The sequence below is a fragment of the Chrysochloris asiatica genome, unplaced genomic scaffold, assembly GCF_000296735.1.
Source record: "Chrysochloris asiatica unplaced genomic scaffold, ChrAsi1.0 scaffold00062, whole genome shotgun sequence".
NCBI lineage: Eukaryota > Metazoa > Chordata > Mammalia > Afrosoricida > Chrysochloridae > Chrysochloris > Chrysochloris asiatica.
Window position 1 is genome coordinate 7,650,688 of NW_006408580.1, and position 6,752 is coordinate 7,657,439.

General features: G+C 38.9%; 1 pseudogene; it reads right to left on the reverse strand.

Moving 5' to 3' along the window:
* Positions 1-25: 25 nt before the first annotated feature.
* On the reverse strand, positions 26-1,167 carry LOC102811894 (annotated as a pseudogene).
* Between the last annotated feature and the right edge of the window lie 5,585 nt (positions 1,168-6,752).

Genomic DNA, 6,752 nt, shown 5'->3' on the forward strand with positions numbered 1-6,752 from the left:
TTTGATTTTGTAATTGATTTTGAAGCTACTTCTGGAGCAGCTGTCAAAGCTTGGGAAAAACATCCAACACATTTTGTATCGTCGCTTCTATAACTTGTTATACTGACGAGGACGTCCTGGCCCACGGTGGCCTCCGTGGTCGCCCCGCAACGGCGTTTCGCTGGTCGGACCCGAGTCTCCGAGGACAAGACAGAGCGCCTTCCTGGAGACAGGCCCTTGGGGCGCACCGGTGGGGTGTCTGTGCTGGTCGACCTTGTGACTCTTCTTCCGGAGGGGCCGGTGGGTAAGAGATGGGTCCGAGGTCGGCCCTTTGACCTGGGTAATATATTCTGTTGAGATGGAATGTTCTCAGGATCATTCTGTACTTGTTTTTCTGTACCTAGTGCAGATGAATCTATTTCTAAGAATATAGAAGTTAAAGGTCACTGTTTCAACAGTTTCTGCTTCTGTCCACTTCTTATGATAGAGGGAGGATTTGTGTGGCACTGTAGGTAAGTGTGCTGGACTGCAGAGTCGGTTTGAACCGCAAGTTTGGTGGTTCAAACTCACCAGCCACTCCTCGGAAACCCTATACAGGGTCACTGTGGGTAGGAACCAACTCGACGCCACTTCACAACACAACAACAACCCACCTCTTGACTCCTTCCACGGTTACCGGATGGCTGACCATCAAATGCATGCAGCAGTAGCACCTTGTCATCACATGTAAGAGGTTGATGATGGACCTGCCAATTGTGCGTGAGTGGACATTTAGAAGCAAATTTAGTCTTTTGGCTAATTGGATCTGTCTGATGAGGAGTTGTCTTTGTTCTTCCTTCTGTTCATCAGTGCTGTCAAATTGAGGGTAGAAATCTAGCACAACCTCTCCAATTGCCAACAACTGATCCTTATAAATCTCAATAATGGGCAAAGCTGCATCCAGATCTTTTAATATGACACTTCTTTGGTCTTCTGGTGGAAGTGCTTGAACTGGATGAACAATCAAGTGTGGCAGGATAAATCCATTGTACCTTTCTGAAAGCTGCATCTTTTCAAATTATCCTGAATGTTCACTAAGTGCCACAAGGGCCCTAACATTGGCTTTCTCCAAAACGTCAGATCATGGTCAAAGCCTGGGCCTGAAAGATGGCAATGGCAGTCCACCAGCCCTGTACCCATAGCCTCCATCTCTGGCATTGTAAAAACTATTTGTTGTTTTTTGACTTTGCAAGTATAAAATAATGATTCACAGAGACAAATGAGTGTTATTTGTCTTCCCTTTCTATCATACTCAATTTGGATGAACCATAAATAATGGTAATGCAGATTAGTTCACTTGTTCTTCTTATTTTCAATTCTGCCATAGAAAATTGCAGGACAATATAACACATGACCTTTTCTTTATATGAATGGGGTTCCAGACTCATTCCTCATGATGACGGCTTTTGGACTGGTTAGAGATCATTCATTATATTTCCCTCCTATTCTTAATGGTTCTGTGCAGTTCAAAGCAAGTTAATATTATCAATAATAATTTAGAAACAATATAACCATAAACCCATTGCTGTCCAATCAATTTCAACTCATAGTGACAGAATAGAACTCCCCCATAGGTTTTCTAAGGCTTTAATCTTTACAGAAACTGACTGTCATATCTTTCTTTTGAGGAGCAGTTGGTACGTTTGCATTGCCAACCTTTTGTTAGCAGGCTAGCACTTTAGCCACAGAATCACCAGCATTCTAAAAAGCATAATAATAGCTTTACATAGAAATTGGAAAGGGCAATCTTATGTTGTAAGCTTGGTGGTAGGTGTGATAATTAACTGTATGTACAAATCTTAGACCTCTAACCATACTCCAAAATCATTGTCCAATAAGAAGGGACCTCAAATGGTGGAATGTAGGTGCATGTGCTCTGATTTGCCATATCATAATGCAGTGGTTCCATAGGATAAGTACTAGACTGTGAACCACAACTGAAGTTCGAGCCTGCCAGCTACTCCGAGGTAGAAAAATGATCCTTTCTGCTCCCGCTCAGATTTAAAGCCTCTAAAATCCTATACAGGGTTACTATGAGTTGGAACTGACTCAATGGCACTTAACAACAACAATATAAAAAGAATAAAGTCTCAAAGTCTCCATTAGTTGTTAAGATATCTAAATAGATTGATATTTATTTATATCACTGTCAGTTTAATTTCTTGATTATTTTGGATCCTAAGATTTTGATGATTTATTTAAAGAAGCAGTCTAAAGACTATAATGAGTAAATGTGTGTGTGTGTGTATATATATATATATATATAAACATTTGTTACTTTAGTCTAATATTTATGATATAAGATAAAATGTATAACCACATAGCAACACAGTTATTCCCAATCTTTGCTTTGAAATTAATAGACTCAATTTTCTGGTCACTCTTGCCAAATGGTAGAGACTTATATTCTGAGGCAACAGTCATAAAATAATTTTAATTGTGAGTCATACTGAGATTTGGAAGAAAGTTTAGACCAATAGCTAAAATTCAAGAAAAGAACAACTGAGGGTAAATCATTTGAGAACAATCTAAACTCTATAGCTCTCTTAACCTGAGACAACACTTAAACACAATGCAGAAGGCAGAATTAATAATATAAAAGCACAGTACAATTCCTCCATGAATGTATTATTGTTCCCCCTTAACAACTATGACTATCCAGGTACCAGTTGAGAATTAATATTGAATATTTTCCACCTCAACATTTTGGAACAGAAATAAAGACTCCAAATGAGCCATTACCCTTAGAAGAAATTGAAACTATATCCCAAAACCATGTGAACCACATGGATTAATGGGAAACAATTTTCAAACCTTTAAGCAACAAATAATTCTTATACTATTTACAGATAATACAAACAGTGTGCAATTGGCTGCGAACCTAACGGTTGGAAGTTTGGATACACCCAAAGGCTCCACAGGAGAAAGGCACAGATGATCTGTATCCATAAGGATTCCAGCCAAGAAAACTCTATGGAATGGTTCGTTGCTGTAACACATGTGATCACCATGAGTTGAAATCAACTCAGTGAAAATGAGCTAGTTTGTCAGTTTATTTAGAGGAAGCAAAGCTTCCAAATTAACTTTAGAAATCTGGATTAACTTTGATATAAAAACTTGACAAAATGCTTGAAAAGAAAACTAAAATCTACTTAAGTTATTAAAATGTTGTTTAGGTTGTCTCGCACTGCCTAGATCCTTCTTCAGGAATGGAGGATACATCCCCTCAGCTGCTGGCAGAAATCCCCCTACAGGATTGCCACTGCTAAAGAGGGTAGTCTTGGGCAAGGCAGCCTACATCTCATATCCAAAGGCTTATTGACAAGGAGGAATGCAGACCAACCCTTCTTGTACCTTTCTTACAACTGTTAAGAGTCATCCTATTTTAGGCTAAAGATTCTGTAGAGACTGCATCAGAGTTCAGTCTCTCTTTGTGCCCAGTCCTGCACCTTTCCCTTCCTGTACACAGATATTAGTCCCAAAATTCCTGCCTAATAAACCTCCTACTCCCTAACTCCAGTCACAAAAGGCAGCTCCCCTTGAAAGCCAAATTGTTAGATATACACAAGAAACCACCTCCTACAAATAAAATAAAGTAAAATAAAAATGTGAGTATGTTGAATCTGGCTATAAAAACTGAACAGAGCATGGTCAGGTAGAATTTAATGCATAAGTAATGAATAATGCGCTGCACCACAAGGTCAGTTTGAGCCACAAGGTCAGCAGTTCAAACCCACAAGCCTCTCCTCAGAAACCCTATTGTTGTTGTTGTTGTTAAGTGCAGTTGAGTCGGTTCCAACCCATAATGACCCTGTACAGGGTTTCTGAGGTGAGCTTGAACTGCCAACCTTGCGTTCCAACCGGCTTTGTTATCCAGGCAATAACCCACAGTGTGACACAGGACTCCGGAAACCCTATAGAGGGTCACTATGAGTTGGAACCAACTTGACAGCACTTAACAACAATGACTTAAATTGTAAAAACTATTAACAGAATGAATCATATTATATTATCTTGTTGTTGTTTTTGTTGTCAGGTGCCATCAAGTCGGAACTGACTCATAGTGACCCCATGCACAGCAGAACGAAACAATGTCCGATCCTGGGCCAACCTCACTACTGCTGCCACACTTGAGTCCATCAATGATGCCACCTGGCCAATCCATTCGTTAGGGGTCTTCCTCTTTTTCTCTGACTCTCCACCTTACCCAGCATGACATCCTTCTCCAGCGACTGTTTCCTCTGGACGATATGTCCAAAGTATGAGAGACGAAGCTTAGCCATCCTGGCCTCCAAGGAGCACTCTGGCTGCACTTCTTCCAAAACAGATCTATTGGTTCTTTTGGCAGTCCATGGCACTTTCAGTATTCTCCTCCAACACCACAACTCAAAGGCATCAATTCTTCTATGATCTTCCTTATTCACTGTCCAGCTTTCACATCCATATGAGGCTATTGAAAACACCATGGCCTGGGTCAGGCGCACCTTAGTCCTCAATCTGACATCTCTGCTCTTCAATACTTTAAAAAGTTCCTGTGCAGCAGATTTGCCCAATGCAATACGTCATCTGATCTTTTGACTGTTGCTTTCGCGAGTGTTGATAGTTGATCCAAGAAGAATGAAGTCCTTGACAACTTCAATCTTTTCTCCATTGATAAGAAGGAGCTCTGGTAGCGTAGTGGTTACGAATTGGGCTGCCAACCTCAAGGTCAGCAGTACGAAACTACCAGCTGCTCCGCGGGAGAAAGATGAGGCTTTCTGCTACCGTTAAGATTTACAGCCTCGGAAACCCTGTACAGAGTCTCTATGAGTCGGAACCGACTCCACGGCACATAACAACAACAACAAGAATGTTGTTTATTGGTCCAGTGGTGAGGAATTTTGTTTTCTTGACATTGAGATGTAATCCATATCGAAGGCTGTGCTCTTTGATCTTCATAAGTAAATGTTTCAAGTCCTCCTCACTTTCAGCAAGTAAGGTTGTATCATCTGCATATCGCAGGTTGTTAATGAGTCTTCCTCCAATCCTGACGCCACGTTTTTCTTCATAGAACCCAGCTTCTCAGATTATTTGCTCAGCATACAGATTGAATAAGTATGGTGAAAGAATACAACCCTGTCTCACACCTTTCCCATTTTAAAACATTCAGTGTCCCCATGTTCTGTTGGAACAACTGCTTCTTGGTCTAGGTACAGATTTCTCAGAATTAGGGAAAACATATTTTTTAAACATTGAAAAGGTATCTGTAAAATTTAACATTTATTTCTTATTTTTAAAATCTCGGTAAATTAATAGATATGTATTTCTTTATTATGGTAAAATGTACCTATTGCAAGCCATTTTCCACAGAACAATAAAACTTTAGGGTCTTAGTCTACCCTTCAAGAATAAGATGAAGGTTATTACTTTTTCAGTATTATTTCTATTATAGCCAATGGACTAAGACAAGAGAAAAAATAAGAGGTAACAATATTAAGGGGATATTAATGTTTTTATCATTTGTATAGCATGTGATTGTGCATCAGGAAATTGTAAGAAACAGTCTGGATTCGTTGAATCTGCTCATCTTGTTTTCTTTCACGGTAGGTTATACTTACCGTAACATAACGTATGATTATTATTTGTTTTATATTTTAATATGAATGTTGAAATTAAACAATGAGCATATAGAAATGTGCAGATAATAATATATAAAACACCTATGATCCTATTATTGTATCTGATAATTATTAAATTTGGTAATTCACATCAAGACATTTTTCTCTTGAATAAAGCAAATGAAACAGATAAATAGCTACCTTTATAGACATACCTCTCCTTAAAAAAAAACAAAAAAAAAACTATTCAAACATTGATGTGTATTAATAGTAATATGTTTATAAATATATACATATTACTGCTTTATACTTTCAAATTTACATAAATAGTCACACTTTTCCTTTCAGTTTTGTTCTTATATTTAATTTTACTATGTAGATGAATCAATGGGTTCAAGTGTGACAACAATTGTGAGGCTGACCCAGCATCAGACAGTGTTTTGTTCTGTTGTGCATAGGGTTTCTATGAGCCAGTATCGACTTGATGGCACCTAACAACAACAACAACAAATATAGATGTATAGATCTATAGATGAAAGGTGAACTGCTGCCTCAAAATTATAACCAGTGATAAGATTGCTAGGTTGAGAACTCTACAATCTGATCTGATGTGGTCATACACACAAAACACTCACACAGTATGAGTGTGATGGTCAATGGTTACACAATTGAATGTCATGCTTATTCATAGAAAAAAAAACAGTGAACAAGAACAGATTACTTAGAGAAAGTATACAGTAAACAACAGTAATATATTTGAGGCAAACCGGCCCCCTATGTACATCTGAGTATTCCATTTACCTTGTAAGAGAAGACCCTATTTATGTCTAAAAGGGGAACATTCACCCTTCCCAAATGATCTGTGTCACCAGGAACACATGCCTTGAAACAGGTATCAACAGATGTCTCTTTCTTTCAGCTGGTATGTCAGCAGCTCAGATCAGTGGAGTATGACTGAATTTGTTCTCTCTCTCCATCTGTGAGTGTTTTGTCTAGGTTTGACCCCCTGTGCTTGTTAGTTCAGCCTTCAGCCAGCTTTGGAAAAAACCTGGACCAACACCAGGGTTAGGCTGGTATTGTGGCTCTTGAGGCAAAATGGTTTTACTGGCAAGTCCTGTTTGATGAATCCCCAAGCTT